At 38.1% G+C, this 17,132-nt stretch overlaps 1 protein-coding gene across 2 annotated transcripts in view; it reads left to right on the forward strand.

The window, feature by feature from the left end:
- The window catches only part of LOC123670822, a 290,673-nt gene that overhangs the window by 135,881 nt on the left and 137,660 nt on the right, over window positions 1-17,132 (forward strand). For both annotated transcript variants that reach the window (XM_045604384.1, XM_045604383.1), the window contains exon 3: window positions 11,038-11,060. The gene's annotated coding sequence lies outside the window, so the exon portion shown is untranslated. The remainder of the gene's footprint in view (window positions 1-11,037; window positions 11,061-17,132) is intronic.

Consider the following 17,132-nt stretch of genomic DNA (forward strand, 5'->3'; position numbering starts at 1 on the left):
TTTGAATATCGAAATGTTTACTTAAGGAATTATAAGCACCAAATTCTTTATATTTTGAATGAGCATCTTGCTCCCTATAAACATTTCGACTTTTAATTCTTTTTTGCCTCGACTTTGTGAAATATTTAGGGTATACTCTTTCTGAAGAAATACTTCTTGGACTATTCTTTTATGTATGTTTCAGTTTTCCACATAATCTTATCGAACATCACCGAAATGAAATTCAGTAAATGGATTGAATGGATTCCTTTCACCTTTCTCTTCAATAATAGTATCTTCGAAATGTTCCTTGGCCGTTCCTGTTCGTGTTATTCCCTATACTCATCGCACCGTGCGCTGTTTAATTTAATACGCGAACGACCTCTGGCAATTATTAAATCCATGTTTATGTAGTTCCCAGGAAGCGCATGCAAGGTGCATATTATGGTAATCGCTGTGGCGATGAATCGATATGAGGTGCGATTTGCCAATGGAACTCCGTGGGAGAAAGACAGACGCATTCCTCAGCACTACATCTATCAATACCAATCAATAGTCCGGAGGGAAAGAAATACAGATGCCGGAGCTGATACTGATAAATACAGTATTTCCTCTTATTCGTTGTAGGTTATATTCGAGGAACTTTTTGATGGTCCCACCCAGAATTTAGTTGAATATATGCGGATAATTCTAACGTAACGACTGACCAAATCACATAAGAATATATATACAGATAACATATTTATATTGCGGTCAAGATGAAAACGGGCGATTTTACTGGACGTCAAAGTGCTGCTGATCATGTCAAATATAATATACATTTTTCACCTTATCGCTGAATTGTTACGTTACCAACATTTAGTCATCAACGTAGCCAAATGGTCTTGAATGGTCTTGATAACAACGGGCGATTGTACTGGACGTCAAAGTGCTGCTGATCATAACAAATATAATATAAATGTTTTACCTTATTGCTGAATTGTCTTGGCGATATATTTTGTCAGCTTAATGAGCTAACTTAGATGTCCTCACTTAGTTTAAGGAGACTCTCGTAGCTGAAATGGGCTTATGTCGTATAAAGGGAAGGAAACAAAATTAAATAATCTTTTTTGAGGAAATAATTCAGTTGCTGCTCAAACTCATAACCTCCGATATTCCATTTGAAGAGAGGTTTTTCCAGCTGTGTCTTCACGGCAAGCATGTTCATTGCTTCTCCAACCTTTTGACGTATTTCATGAACACGGGTGTTCGAGATATTTGCAATGATTTTTCTAAATGGGCATTGTGACCTCCTTGGAAAACAAGAAGAAGGAAAACTCCTCTTCGGGGATTTCCAACGAACACAATCGCCTAAACTAACTTTCTTCTGTCCCGAAATAAATTATCGACAGGGTCCTTAACCCCACCCCATCGGCTTCCACCCCCATCGCAATCATGCGTTACATCAGTTGCCTGTAATTGATTTGCTACATTGTTTCCGTCGGGAGCTCCTGTTTTCCTTTTCCTTCACTGCCGAAACCGTTTTAATAGAAATACGAAGGGGTGGGACCTCAGGGGGCTGTAGGGGGACCGGCAGATTGAACGATTCCTGCTCGAGTGTTATCCATTAATCTCCTTAATTGCGCAAAGCGGCCATCTGAGCGGAGTGTAGAGGATAAACTCGGTCGAAGAGTGGCTCTCTACGTCTCTCCGGACGAGAGACAGACTGCTCGGTCTGTTCAAGTCCAAGTTCGAACATAAAGAATTGATTTATGTGGGCCGAGCACGAGGAAAGGATGTTTATACAGGCGGAGAGCGAGAAACTGATGAATGGCTCGGGCGGTTTGTGTTGGCTTAGAGGTTCTTATTTACTTTCGGAGAAACTGAAACCCAAATCTCGGATCGATGGATGGAAATATTTTCGTTCATAATTTATCAAAAATTGTTTATTGTATGAAGACTCTAGTAGAAATTTAAAGCGTAAACTCTGATACAATAATTACAACTTGTGTTTTTTCATCATCAATATTTCTCGATTTAATTATATCTTTCAGTTTGTGATTTACCAAACGCAACTAATTGGGATTTTTTTGCATTTAATTTGAGTTTAATGTGTGACAATAAGTGTGCATTATTGTCTATGCAACTATGCCAGAGAATTGTAATAGATATAGGGTTTTTCAATAGACATTTGGGAAATATATATCAAAAAACATATATCGTAAATGCCATCAACAATTTTGTTTGCACATGCTGCATATCTAGAAAATTATCACAAAATCAAAAGTTCAAACATGACTCCAAATAACCACACAGCCAAGAGTCCAATGGTGTCGCTAATTCAATTCTCGAGAGATGACACAGCTTTATCATATATTGATTCGGTAATAAAAATTAACAGATCATTCTGCTGAAAATCACTCATCCTCAGTAACAATATCTCTCATCTGAGATACAAAATCTCGTTTTTTATAGTGTTTGAACGTTCGTTATCAACTTTTACTTGAATGACTGAAGCAGTTCAGTGATTTCTTCAGATCAAAAGGCAAAGCAAACAGTGAATTGTTGCAAATCTCATTATGATAATGAATTTGGAATACAGATGAATTAATAATTAGAATCAATGAGTATAGTTTCAGTGTAATGTCCAAAGGCAACACCAGCTCATCATTCTGAAATCAAACTAGTGTTCGATTCCTATTATCAAATAATCCACCTGTAGTTTTGCTTGAAACGATATACTCTCCATTATTGGGTTCTTAGATTATTCCGTATTGATGACGCCATAACTATCGAACTAGGGCATCTTTTTGGAGAATGTAGTAATTGTTGGTTTCCATTAGACTCATCATGTCTTTTAGATGTTGGTTTTGGAGTTTCAGCTCTTCCGCCTTCGAATATTTTTTCTATAATGTTGCTGAGGAAAAACACTATTCCTTCTTGGTTGCTCCGAGATTTGGAGATCCGAAGTAATTTTTCGAAATAAAACTATCATATTCTTCTCAGCATTACTGAGACTAACCTTACCTGCTATTCTTAGCCATCTTGTGCCTTTCCAACATAAAATGAAGTAGTAAGGAACACATACAATCCAACAAATATATGGAATCCGTCAGGATCCGAAAGAGCGCAAGACTTCAAACAACCTTTGAAGATCGCCGCATTCGTTGGAGAGACTCCGGATCCGAAGGAATAAGTAGATTTGGTTTATGGCTGTCCGAGAAGGAACGTGGCCTATTCAAAATCACGATTTTCGCCTGGGCACCGTCTGCAGCCAATCTCGTAGCTAATGTTGGCGGAAACGATGCACCGGTTACCTACGACTTTACGAGTTAGAAATATGGTCCTTGGAGTTTACGACCCTGAGTTACGGGCTAGACATGTTCCCGGTTTCGCATGAAGATAAGGAGATCATCCTGGAGTGTCCGAGATTAGGGAGGATGACGCCCTCTGGTCGAAATCGAAATGTTAAGTACCATCCGAGCTGTGGGTGAGGATATCGAAAATTGGAACAGAGATATGAGGCTCAGGTCGAAGCTGATAATGTAGAATCTTTTCATTTTGTCAACACTGAAGAAGCCCCTTTTTTATTTCAATAACTCCCCCTGACCTTCAGAAAAGATATGATTTTCATTCTATGAATAGGTACTTTTTACATTTTATAAGAATATTTGAATGGTATTAACTTTCAAAACATTATTAACAGCATCAGACTCATTCATATTATTGTTATTCTTCTGTTTGGTATTGACGAACTGACTGAAAGAATTGATTCGGGTTGATTTATTACAATGAAAAACCATTAGATTTGGTAAAGGAAAAATGTGACAGTTCACGTTTTGGCATGTTAACAATCTAGAAATCAACTAAAAACGAATCCATACCTCTATTTTCTTTAATTGAAAGAGCTATTTACATGACATTTGCTACAAACATCGATTGCAATACCGCATTCATCATCATTGTTCGAAATTAGATCGAAAACAAAATAGAACTAATTCATTCCTCGTCGACAAAACTACACATAATCATGCAATCGAAAATCCATTTATACAAGATTCATTCTGCATTGATCAAATTTGATTTAAATTTTGTATTATTTTCATCAAAAAAGGATATGATATATATGAAAAAAGTAAAACTATTCTGTATTAGATGTTGAATAAGAATAAGTATGATTTGAGAGTTGGTATGTGAAGAAAAGAATAGTAAAGTTCTAATATACCTAAATTTAGAAAATTGCAATATTTATGTTTGACGGAATTATTTCAAAAACTTGCCAAATTCCTTCTTTATTTCCTAAAAAGTTTCCGTTAGAATGCAGGCACTAGTTTGGTGTCAGCAGATTTTGATTTGAAAGGAGAAAGGAAGGAAAGTAAAGGATTGAAAAAAAATATTATTACAATTAAACGTCAACTAATAGTAGAAATGAACGAAAAATTAAGTAAGATGAGAAATCTTTTAAAAATCACAAAAACCCAAATATCTCGTTAACTGTTGATTGTTGGTTATTACTTAATTTGGTTCACATGACAGCAAATGAGTCATACTAACACTTCCTTCAAGGTTCACGTTTAATTTGGAAACGCCCTTTATTTTGCACTTTCACTGATTCATTTAGAAGGTCGACTTCATTTTCGTCGACAAGTCCGAAAATCGTAAGAAATATAACTTTCTTGTCGACCCTCAAAAACTCAACTTATCGACCTCCTGACTTTGATAGATTTTCCTGGTTTCGACATAGCGGTGAAGGCTCCTTCCCTGATCAGAATCGTCCAGGAAGCATGATAATTGAAACGTCCAAGACAAAACCGAAACGAAAATAAAAAGGGGGAGACCCAGGTTTATTACGAGAAAAACGGATGGAACAGCGCAAAAACAACAAGAATCAAGAACGTTAAGCGAGGTTAACTGAGAGACGTTTCAATTACGCCATACAATTCGAGTGTGCTGTGCTTATCGAGTGAAACTATCTTTCTGTCCACCCATTTACTTCTATCAGCTGTTTCCATTTCTTTTGCCTAGATGTAGCTAGAGATGTTGAATGTAGGTGGAATTTTTGGAGAAACGCATTGGTCACATTGACATTAACATAGATTATGTGATAAAGAGCTTTGAAAAAGTACATGCGCAACATAAAACTCCCGAAATTGTTCAGACCATCTAGATCTGCATCAACAATGCAGAAACTATCAGATGGCGAATTGAAATTTCTTCCATTCACTTTGAAGGCATTAATAAATTATCATCTTCTCATTGTATCAATTTCCTCTTCTTCCAAGCAATATCTACATGTGCTTGAGTATGAATTTCAAATAGTTCTTATGTATCTCATCTCCTTCTTCACTGATTGTGCTGCGTCTAACCGTCTTCATGCAAATCCAAGTCGGATCAGAATCAAAGACTCTTTTTCCACCTTCTTAAGGCCGTGTTGTTTCATCCCAGGGCCGTTTAGTTACACGAGATGGCAAAACCTCCGTTCTTAATTGTTTCGTCTCCTTATTTTCGCATTATTCGTATGTTGCGCTTCGTTTTTAGGCGCGCAATTCTATTCCCCGCATTTCTCACTATTATTAGGCTAGATTATTCAGATTTCTAATGATGTGAAGAGAGTTGAAACCGCTCATTAAAAAAACATTACTTAAGAAACGGCGTGGCGCAGTATTATGTAGATATTACGTACGTTGTTTTGAATGCATCTCCAGTACGACTGGGTAACATACGGCCGGATCATTACTCATCATTCCCGGAGGGGTTGTGCCTGCATTTAGCCTTTGGATTGTTGGAAAATCCAACCTTGAACGTTTGAATCCTTGTCGTAACTCATATTTTCCTCTCTCGGGGCTCAACGTACTGTCAGAAGTGATAGGACTTCAAAAAGAGACATTATGCAGAATGTTATTTATTTTTTTTAGCTGATACGTTTCAATATTTCTGTTGTATTAAAGTATAAGATGAATATTTAAGATCCTTGTATCCATTGAAAATATTTTCGATACTCAAACCTTCCTACAGGGTGATTCGTGAAGATCGTTGGTTAGATCAGAATGGGTTACCGTTGGTTAGATAATTTCCAAGAGGAACTCGACATGAACACTTATTAATTTGTTAATAGTTTTGAGCTTTTTGCATGAAAACTTGTAGTTTTCTAGCTTTTATCAGTAGACAAATCAGTATTAATTATATTATTGAATAGATTAATAGATTAAGATTTAATTAAGGAGGTAACGTTTCACTACGATCTAATGGTCTATTGTGCCCCCCATCAGAGCTATTCTCTTCATAACGTGATCTCCAGCTCGCCTTCCAGTTCCAGAGTTCTGATGAACTCCACTATCTGGGATGGCTTCAAGGAGGCTAATTCCTCACTTCTGTAAGTTTCGTGTTCAAGCCAAGTTTTGCGTTGGCTAGCGATGGCGAAGCATTCCGTCACCAGGTGATCCAGAGTTTCTTTCTCCTACCTACAGAATCTGCACTCGTCATTTTCTGACCCATTCTTATGAGGTGTTTCCTAAGGTGACAATGCCCTGTTAGGAATCCAATGAGGAGTTGTAGCATATTCTCACTAAGATCCAGATACTTCTTGGATCTTGTAGAATCAAAGTTTCTAAGAAACTTTTTGGGGTGATCCAAACCAAGAAGATTTCTCTTTCGGTTACCTCATTTTCCTGAAACTCTTGCTTGTAGGTACATTTGTCTCCACCACAGAAAAGTTCCGAAAATGGTAACTGTAATACATACTACTGTTCTAAAATGCTTATTAGATATTCGTTTAAGGCTTATTTTCTTTTTAGTAATTCTCTGTGACCAAGGGTGAAAAAAAAACAATGTAATGATTGGTAGATTTAAATGCAGGGCTATTCATTCCTACCAATCAGGAACTTAACTAACTCTCGTTTTGTCATTACCGCGGTAAGATTTTCAATTAACAGCACAATTCCCGAACCGTTTCCAATCAATGGAAACGACGCTGTCCTGATTAGTGTGATTTTATTTGTTGGCACCGGCATTATCTACCCATCGATCTATTTTAATTGATCCTCGGGGCAAATGTTAACCGGGATCTTTCATGCGGTTATTTGAGGGACAGTCAGATCTCCCATTGATTGCGATGTATCGGCTCGTTTCCTTAATGGACTCGGTCGATCTGGGCAACATTAGCGCGTCGTTTTGCTGCTTTACCAAGCACTTGGGGAAAAAAAGCTGTCCACTTACGGGAGATCGTTGAAAATCTTGCAGATTACATCCTACAACTGAATAATTTTGTGCTGAACTTGAGGCGAGTGCACTCTCTATGAGTGTTAAGGCTTTTTCCGTGCGTCAAGTCTGGATATAGGTCAATTGTAGGTGTAAGCAGCACTTATATCTCGGAAGAAACTCGATATAACAAGATAATATCATAGGAGATCCGTCTGTTTACATTTTGAATTGATGCCAACATTCTCTGGTTCACCTTTCAATGTATACATTATACTGATTAAGGAACCTGTGTTGAAGAATGAAGGATTTTCTGGGACGATTTCAATAACTTGTAATGCAAACACTCTTGTTGGAAGGATTTCTTGTCCTTCGCATCTGATAGTCAACCTACACAAGTGAAGAATAACTAAGAACGTCTCTAATTACCCTGAAATTACCTACGGCACCTACTCATACAAACTCCTTTCATCGTTCGAAAACCTTTCTGTATCGTAGACAAATGTACCTCCAAGAAAGAGTTTCAGAAGAAGGAAAAAACAGAAAGAGAAATATTCTGGCGGGGTCCTTCAGGTTTGGATCACTCAAGAAAGTTCCTTCGAAACTTCGACTGTGAGATCCAAAAAGTATCAGGATCTTAGCAAAAATATACTACACCTCCTCACTAGATTCCCCACAGAACATTGTAGCCTTAGGAAACACCTCATAAGAATGGGTCTAGCAGAAAGTGACGAGTGCAGACTCTATGGGGAGGAGCAAGAAACTCGGGATCACTTGGTGATGCAATGCCTCGCCATCAGTAGCCAACGCAAAAACTGCTTTGGACACGAAACTTGTAGAAGTGAGGAAGTTTATTGGAGTTCATTAGAACTCTGGAACTGGAAGTCGAGCTGTAGATCACGTTATGGAGAGAATATGAGGATGGAGAGCACAAAAAACATTAGGTCGCAGTGAAACGGAACCTCCTCAATTAAATATAATCTAATTTTATGTACTCATACAAAATTTCATCAAAATAGGACCAGTAGAACGAAAGATAGGGAGATCCTCGCTATGTTACATTTTTTGTATGCTCAACTCGCACACTACATCTGGAGAAGCTGCGACCCAAATATAATAAGTAATATTTTTCTCAAAATAAGATAAGAAACGTAGACGTTAAGACTGTTGCAAGAACTTGCTGACAAAATGTTTTAGCGGAGATGATGCAGTCAAGGGTTTCCTCTCTTGTCGAGTAGGAAGCAACAAGTAGTTTTCTGAAGGCGCGTCCTAACTATACCAATTGGTTATACCAGCTACTGTACGACTTGTTGGCATTCATTTAGTTTCATTTGAGTTAAGTCGCTGGAGGCCAGTGTTTGGCAAGTCTTCATTCTTCGTTCTCTTTGACTTCCTTCAAAGGAGGCCGACATTGGAGTGATTTTCATTGACACCTGCCAAAGACCGCTGCATCATTGTTTCCGTCTTGCCAATGTCAACTAGCCTTGTAAATTAGCTAAAGGATAGCTTGATGGCGCCTCAAATGCATAACAGATGGGATATTGTCAGATGATATAATCGAGGATATAATTAAGATTTTTTTCTTAAAAAAACATACATTTTCTATGCTGATCCAATTTTTTCAACTTTTCAACATCCAAGGAACGTTTGCCTATAATTAATTCATCGAGAAGAAATTACAGCATGTCACAGAAACCAGAGAACAATGTACCCTTAACAATTTATATTGAAGGAAGAATTCTTCACTTTTACCACTATCATAAGACCAAAATAGCAATTTCAACCAAAACATTCCATTCGCATAATGAAACAGCTACAAATAAAGATACATCGATCCACATCGTGATACCAATCCTTCAGAAGAGACAATTAACAACGAGCTCTCACCACTCTCGCCAGGTGATCGGTAAATCACCCATACCGATTGTGTCAATGACACGCGAAACGGGCTTCCAGACCCGCCATGATACCCCCTCGCGGGCGTAAACAAACGGCACCGAATATGAGTTACGACCGTCGACCGTTCACCCGCGACTGGACGTTTCCCTTTCGGTCGCGCGACCAGCGAAAGTGCCATAATTCAGGTGCGGACGTCACAGTTTTCGGATCGCGGTTTCGCGTCAGCTTCGAATATTCGGTTTCGTTATCGGAATCGGCGAGCGGGGTAATCGATCCGAGTCGACACGCGATGCCCTCTCGGCCTTCGTCCGAGCGTTGCGTGCGAGTCCTGGGATATACTGGGACGTTAACCGTCTTTAATGGCGCGGATGATTCGATTGTTAACGTCATCCTGAGAGGGAGTCGATAATTTCTCGGAAACGGTAGGATTTGCAGTTGTTTGGGTGAGCGTTCAATATTAATTCGACACTCCGGAATAGAAAAATTGTCATCAAGAACGGATAAATTATTTTATTACCTGATAAATAGAAGAAATACAATACTACAGTTTGTCAAATCACAAATTTATCGGAAGGGCATAATAGTATATTTCATAACAAGAATTGTAAGAAGCATACCTTGCACGACTAAAAAAAGTTACAACATAATGGCATATCTAATATTTGATGGTTAACACAATTATTTAATTCCGGAAAAATTACCTACTCGAGCGCGACTCGAACCTCCAACCTCCGAATCACTCGTCCGACCCTCTCACCAACTGAGCTACCGAAGAAGTTGAAAGTTCCAACCGCATATCGAGGAACCACTTCTCCTGAAATCAAATGTTTGTTGTATCCCTCACATATACCCTTTCCGAGAGAAGCAGTTCCTCTTATGAGGTTGGAACTTGCAGTTTCCTCGGTGGCTCGATTTGGTGAGAGCGTCGGACTAGTGATTCGGTGGTTGCGGGTTCGGGTAGCGCTCGAAGAGGTACTTTTTCCGGAATCAAATAAGCGTCTGTTGGCCATAAAATATTATGCTGTTATAATTAAATCGGACATCAACCAATTTTTCTAATGTTACTACACAAATACGAAACGTCAAAAATTTATCGACTACATGGGCTGTTATTAATTCGTATCCGTGGCAACTACTAAAGGTTTCATCTTATTGATTATTCACCGTGCGATATACTTTACAGATGCCATCGTATTGGTTGTTGATTGTGCTTTGTGTTTACGGTAAAGTAATAGTTTCTTGTTGCACAGTTCTTAAATAGCCAGTTACGAAGTTGGCGAGTTGTACAAATTTCGTAATTTTCTGTAGGGGGAGTAGAAAAAGTGAATTTTTACGTTCATCCAAATGGAACGCCGGAAGTCAATAAATTCGAATTCAACAAAATATATCCTCTTGAATGTATGATCAGAATTTCGAGTGGGTATAAAGTAAATAAAAATTAAATGAAATGAGGTAGAATCTTCATCAAATATTCGGTTCGTTCATATAAAAAACCACAGCTGCTCCAGTGAAAGTCCATCAAGAGGGCGTAAAGTAGATTATTGTCCGAGTATTCGATCAGCGTTGAAATAAATGCCCAAATGGCCATTCATTACAAATTCGCATGGGTCACTATGTAACTTCATGATATTCCATAAAAACAGAAACTCCCGTCTGAATCTTTAACGAGTCGATGGAAGAAGCCTCAATGGACTGATAAGTATAATAGACTCGCCTTTGATTCTTCGGCTACTTAGAACACAAAGCGGCAAATATAAATTCTTCGGGTAGGTGTAAAGTAGGTTTTTGTCCGAACGTTTGGCAGACTGAGTCAGAGTTCAACGACAATATCTCATGAATTTGTGTTGTTAATGTTGTACAAAACATTTCTAACATGTACTCTTATTTGAAAGTTCATATGCAAAAAAACGATTGAAAAGAGAGCTGTTTGTCGAAAAAATGTTTTGATTGGTTTTGTATTCTTATTTATGTTTTCTGTTTCAGATTGCCAGAAATCGATTATTTGGGTGAGTACAAATCTTTGATGATTCGAGAGAATATCTGGAGACCTTTTAAATTACCGTTTAAGGAGAAAATGATGATGTTGAGATTCTCTAAGAAACTTCTATTATTTGTGAATGTATATTCATAACACAGTACATTAACACCTAAGCGACTGCAAATGGCCAAGTTTAATTCGAGATCATTGTCGAAATAACAGTAAGATATAAACACCTTACTGTTATAATGCGAGCAAATGGCTTTTTTTCTATCTAACAGTGTGAATTTGAATGGGCGCCAAATTAACTAATTTCGTCAGGTACAGGCAGTCCCAAATTCGATGCTCACTGAGAGCATGTCGGGAACTATAAGATTTAAAGAAAAAACCTCCAAAGATCCTCTTAAAATTAATAAGAAATCAGGAAGCAGATCATATTTATCTTTAATTTTTCTCATTACAAGGCGTCTTTAAATAATGACTGTTTCGAACATTCCGCTATATTTTGTTTGGCGAATCTTTCCCGAGCCAAATTTGTGTAGGTACGCCCTCTCCCAGGGGATTACAGTACTTCGTCCTGAGATCGCTGGTGAACTCATCAGTAAGTTAATCCAGAGATATCTGCCTAAGACACATCCTTTCACGCCATCGTGAAGAGGTGACTCTGCTGCAACGCGGTGAACCCCATAAATCCGCCAGGGCCAAAGTAATTGTGGCGCGAAACTCATAACGCCATCTGTTAAGCAGTTAGAATCACTTCACCTTAAGATAATCGGAAAATTCTAAAACGATTTTTTCAGTAATGGTTATGGTTTATATGATAGAAATTAATTACTGTTTTAGAGATATAGAGAAGAGTTGATGTTTTTTAAACGACAAACACTACATATGATTAGACCACAATTATACAATGGGCACAAAAATAATTGAATCGCTAAATATTTAAAATATGATTTTTCAAAAACACTCTTTAACTCGAGAACCAATGAAGATATTTATGATTTGCTTTTTGTTATCTAATTATTTCGCAAAAAGAGCTACGGGATGCTTGAAGATTTCTCCAAGTCTTATAGTTCTCGATATGCTTTCAATAAGCATCGAATTTGGGAAATCCTGAATATTTTTTTTCTTATGAATAAACGTCATTATTATTATTATTATCATCCAAAACATGTTCATCCTAAACAAAGAATGAAGTCTAATGAACTGCTATCGAGAACATATCCAAAAAGCAGTTCCAAGCACTCAACTCCCACATTTTTTCCACCTCGTGCACGCCAAGTTCACGAACGCGTAAAACACACTATTTTGCATGCTTTCGCTCCGTCAGTTTCAGTTTCCGCGCCGTCCGACCGATCATTTCGAATGCCATTTTTCCGACCGTCTTGACCGGCATTAAAAGAACCACAACCGTGACCGAGTTTATTTGTCTCATTTCAATAGTTGAACGTCCTTCCCGAGGCGAGAGTACGCCGTAGATGGCGCGCGGTACCTACGTCCGCCTACCGTTCCGCCGCTCGCGGACGATTACGTGGATTATTTCCGCACCGCCAAGAACTGCCAGACTTTGACGTACCGTAAAATTCGAACGCCACGTCCGACGCATGCGATTATTAATTAAACCTGATGAATATTGCATGAGACGTACGCGGAAACGGAATGGAACTGTACCGGTTCCGCCGAGAACGGGATGAAGATCCGGACGCGCTGAACCGTGCCCGCCTATCGATTATTCCCTGTTCTTCGAAATTTCGAGCCGACAGAGTGCTTATTTTCCACCGATGATTTTCAGCGGTGATTCACGCATAATAGCATAATATTTGATGGCTAACAGACAATTGTATAGTTCCGAAAAAAGTACCTCCTCCAACGGGACTCGAACTCCCAACCTCCGAATCACTAGTCCAGCGCTCCACCACTAATCTACCAAGGAAGTGGAAAGTTCGCATACGAGGGACCATTTCTCCCGGTATCAAATGGTAGTAGTATTCACGAAAGCCCTTGTTGAATTTTTCCCATAAACTAGCTGAACGAAATCAACCTGAAAATTTCATGTTTTACTTCTTTCCATCAGAGAGTTATTGTGTATATGAATGGCCGGATGGACAGAATCGATACAGCATCAATGAGTCGAATCTTATCGCTTGAAACCATTCTCGGTTAAAAATTCTGAAATTACAGACGACGAAATAATAGAACAATTTGTCCAGAGAATGCCGAGCTCTCAAAAGGAACTGTTCAAGTTTTCTCTGAAACTCTCGAACCAATTGGATGAAATTTGATACAAAAATCGGTTGCTGTACGATATTGATGTTCCCAGATCAATGATCAATATCGACAATCCTGGTTTTCCATACTTGACATCTTCGGAAAATTCAATTCCATTAAACGCATTACTCTCTGTCTTTTCGAGATTCCCTGAATTTTTATCCATGGAAACGTTTGTCATGGTGACAGCGAATAATCGAATAACCTATCATAGTTCTCGTAGTGCAGCGAGTTGCAATTCGCCTGGAATGCAATATTTATGCATTCTGATTTCTTGTCAGTTGGAACTTGGGATGATTTGCTTCTTGATGCTGGCGCATCTCATACTCCCACACCTCCAATACATGAAATGTAAAGCATTCCAATGTGTTGCGTTCTTCACATCAGCATATTACTGACTTGCGAATGTTCTATTCGCCTCCACATTTCGATCTGCTATTAGATTCTACTTGAGCGATGAAATTATGTTTTAATGGTATTACAACCCAAACTTGCCAGCTAACAGATCCACCTTGTGGGTAGATCCGAATAGTCGGTAGCTCTTCAATGGATATCGAGGATGCATCCAGCTACTGGACTGATCTATCTACTCCGCAAATCTATCTACTGGGTTAAATCCTTCTTGAATATCGTCTTCTTCTTCCATTGTACGTGTAAGAATAATTGCTTGTTTTTCTCCGATGTTTTACCCGTTTTCAACCTATTGCTTCTTATTCATTGAAGGGCCGATGGTTCTGCGTTTTGTCTTTGGAAATGAGGTAAATGTATTCGTTCGACAACTTCATTGATGTAATCGACTTTACACATATGTAGTTCTGACGTCTTCCTTTTCACCGATCCATAAGCGTATTGTCAGCTGTCAATATTCTGTGGTCTCTCTAGGACTTGCTTTCTCTTAGAGGTTTCTAGCCTGGTTTCTGCAGTGTAGGAACAGGTCTGATCACTGCCTTATAGATCCAAGAATTCACTTCAGATTCCATATGATGCTGCTAAGACATGCGGCTGTTCTTGCTACCTTCATGGCTTGTCCCCTCTCCTCTCCTTCAACATCACCGTACCCGGATATTTCTATGCAAATATACTCGGATCTTATCTCCTGTGTCATAACGACTCTTTCTATCTGTTGTGTGCATCCATTGTGTTCGGGATGTAGTTATGTATTAAATTTTTGTCATATATTGAACTTTTTCTTATTGTCTCTCAATTATCAAAACATTGTCGGCGTATCACTACATTTTTATTTCTCTTTCATTTTGTACCCTTTCAATTTACACACCTTTATCAGCTCATTCGGATTACAATTTGGTTTATATCTATCAATTTCACATAAAATGTTCCTTTAGTTTTTCTTTTGAAGGTAAGTGTGGATATCAGAGTATCATTGATATTAATGCTTGAAGACCTTCTTCAAGCCACCAGAAGTGTATACCATTGGAAAAATGAACTGTTTAACTCATGTTGAAATATTTTTCATAGTCACTGAGTTAAGTTATTAATAAAATTTTAATCTCTTAAATCCCGAATTCTCTTCTTTGGATCTAATCCAACGGAACTCATTCTAAATTCCAAATTAGAATTATTGTCTCACCACTTGACATCTCGTAAGCTCAAAAGAATTCTAATGTCAACACCTCCCAATTTACATTTTTATCGCCGTCCATCTGTTGTTTGAACTGATCGAGTCCGATCTGTTCGATCGTCCCATTCCTGCTGTCCAAGTCGACTCGATTGTCAACTCCCTAATCCGGCAACCTGAACTTTGATCGGTTACAGTTAAGAATGTTGTCATTTCAACATATCGGTTACGTTAGGTTCGGTTTTTCTATACGCTATGGGTCGATCGCCTGTGGTAGCCGTCTTGATTTGACCTCGACGGATTGCGCTGAGATGCTCGGACGGTAGTCTGTTTGAAGAATGGACTGTTGACAGAAGAAAGTTTAATTTGTTCGCACCTGACTGCCGGTAGGCTAACAAGATGACATAATTGACCTAACCGGCCGTGATGAAAGAGTTATTAATTTAGACGTAATTACGTCTTAGATGATTGGGTATTTTGATATAATTTCGATAGTATTGTGCGTGATGGGAGAAGTGGTAGGCTGAATGACTTAATTGTTGGGACCTTTTCATCCAGGGCTTTCTCATGGTGTCAGGATGTTTTGAGAGATGTAACGACGTTTATTGTTATTGTTGTTTGTAGTGGTTGCTATTGATTGGATTCTCGGATGCTTCTTTTCATTAGAATAGTTGCCATTGTGTTCCACTAATATTATCAATCTTCGAAGTGAACAACAAATGAAAGCGAGAAAGTTCATTTCGTTTAATTCATTTTTTATGAAGAGGATTCTCGACGACAATAGATTTTATATAAGAGGGTTTGATAATATTTTCGTAAGTAATTGCACAAGTGCATCAAAATTACCGATAATTTTGCATGACAGCGTGTTGTCATAAAAACTGCATGAGTTCATTTTCATTTCAAAAATGAAAATGACCGAATGCAGTTTTTCAAAGAAAACACGCTGGAATGCGAAATTATCCGGTCATTTTGATGCACGAGTGTAATTCGGGGGAATATTTCCCGAATAAACTGTTGCATTACTTGTCAAACTGATTTAGAATTAAATTGCCATAGATTCGAACTGTGTAAAATGCATAGAAACTATGCATCTATGAACAGAACAATTATCGCAGTGCAGTTTCGCTTCCTACAATGCAATTATCGCTGTAATTTTCGATAATTGTTCTCCATATACATAGAATTTTTGACAGGAGGGAAATATTCAGTATTACAGCATTGTCTTAATTAACATTTTGATTCCAAGCGGAGAAGTTTTACTCTCTAGTTACTAGCATGATGCCAATTAAGAGAATAAAGTGAAGCAGCAACTGATCTATTACTGGAATTGAAAATTTAGTCTGTCAGTAAAATTTTCAATTCGTTTTCGTACAAATGATATAATATTATATTTTCATGTGAAGAAGCATTTCCATCTGGAACGGGAGATGAAGAGACCATATAAAATTTATACGGATATCTTTGGAATCCACGCAATTGATTTATACATAAAAATAAAAAAGCCTATAAAAAGTCTAGACAGGCAGACGGCTGGATACAGAAGTTATATTTTCACCTCTACCCCTCGAATCCATTATGGGTTCATTGGTTTCGAAAGCCAACATTTGAAATCGTTGAAGTACACGTTTGGTTGTTTGAAGACTCCACGTAAAAAAAATTAAAAATTATTGATTCACCTTATGTTACTCGTATTGAGGGCTCATCTCCGAACTGATCTCTCACTAATTCCGTCACAAAGTCTGTAATTTTCGAATTGTTTATCGAAAATGGTCTCGAACGATATAATGTTCAACTCAAATTAATTGTGTCTGCCCGGCCGTACACACAATAACTTTCGAAAGGAAAATCCTAGAAACTTGAAATTTGCAGCCTGGGTTTGAATCTTGAATACTGCTTTTTTTTCTGATATTTCAAATCTGCAGATTCGATCGTAATGAAAATTTGCATTTATATTTGCATATTTGAGCAATCGTAGATTGAAGTTGCGTAAGATAGCAGTAGAGCTAAAGATATCAGAAACCAGAATATGCGCTATTTTGCAAGAACATTCGTCCATGAGAAAATGGGTGCCTCGCTTCGTCGATTCCGTACATTGTTTGAATCTGTTTAAGAGCCACAGAGTTTTTAGGTTAGATATATCATCACTTCATTTCTGACTGAAAGTTTGAAGAGAGGCTGAAGCCTATTTTGAAAGCAAAAACGAATCTTTCTACAGAAGAAGTATCGAAAAGGAGTATTGGCTCACTGTTGAAG

The sequence above is a fragment of the Harmonia axyridis genome, chromosome 1 (genome assembly GCF_914767665.1).
Source record: "Harmonia axyridis chromosome 1, icHarAxyr1.1, whole genome shotgun sequence".
In the NCBI taxonomy this organism is placed as follows: Eukaryota; Metazoa; Arthropoda; class Insecta; order Coleoptera; family Coccinellidae; genus Harmonia; species Harmonia axyridis.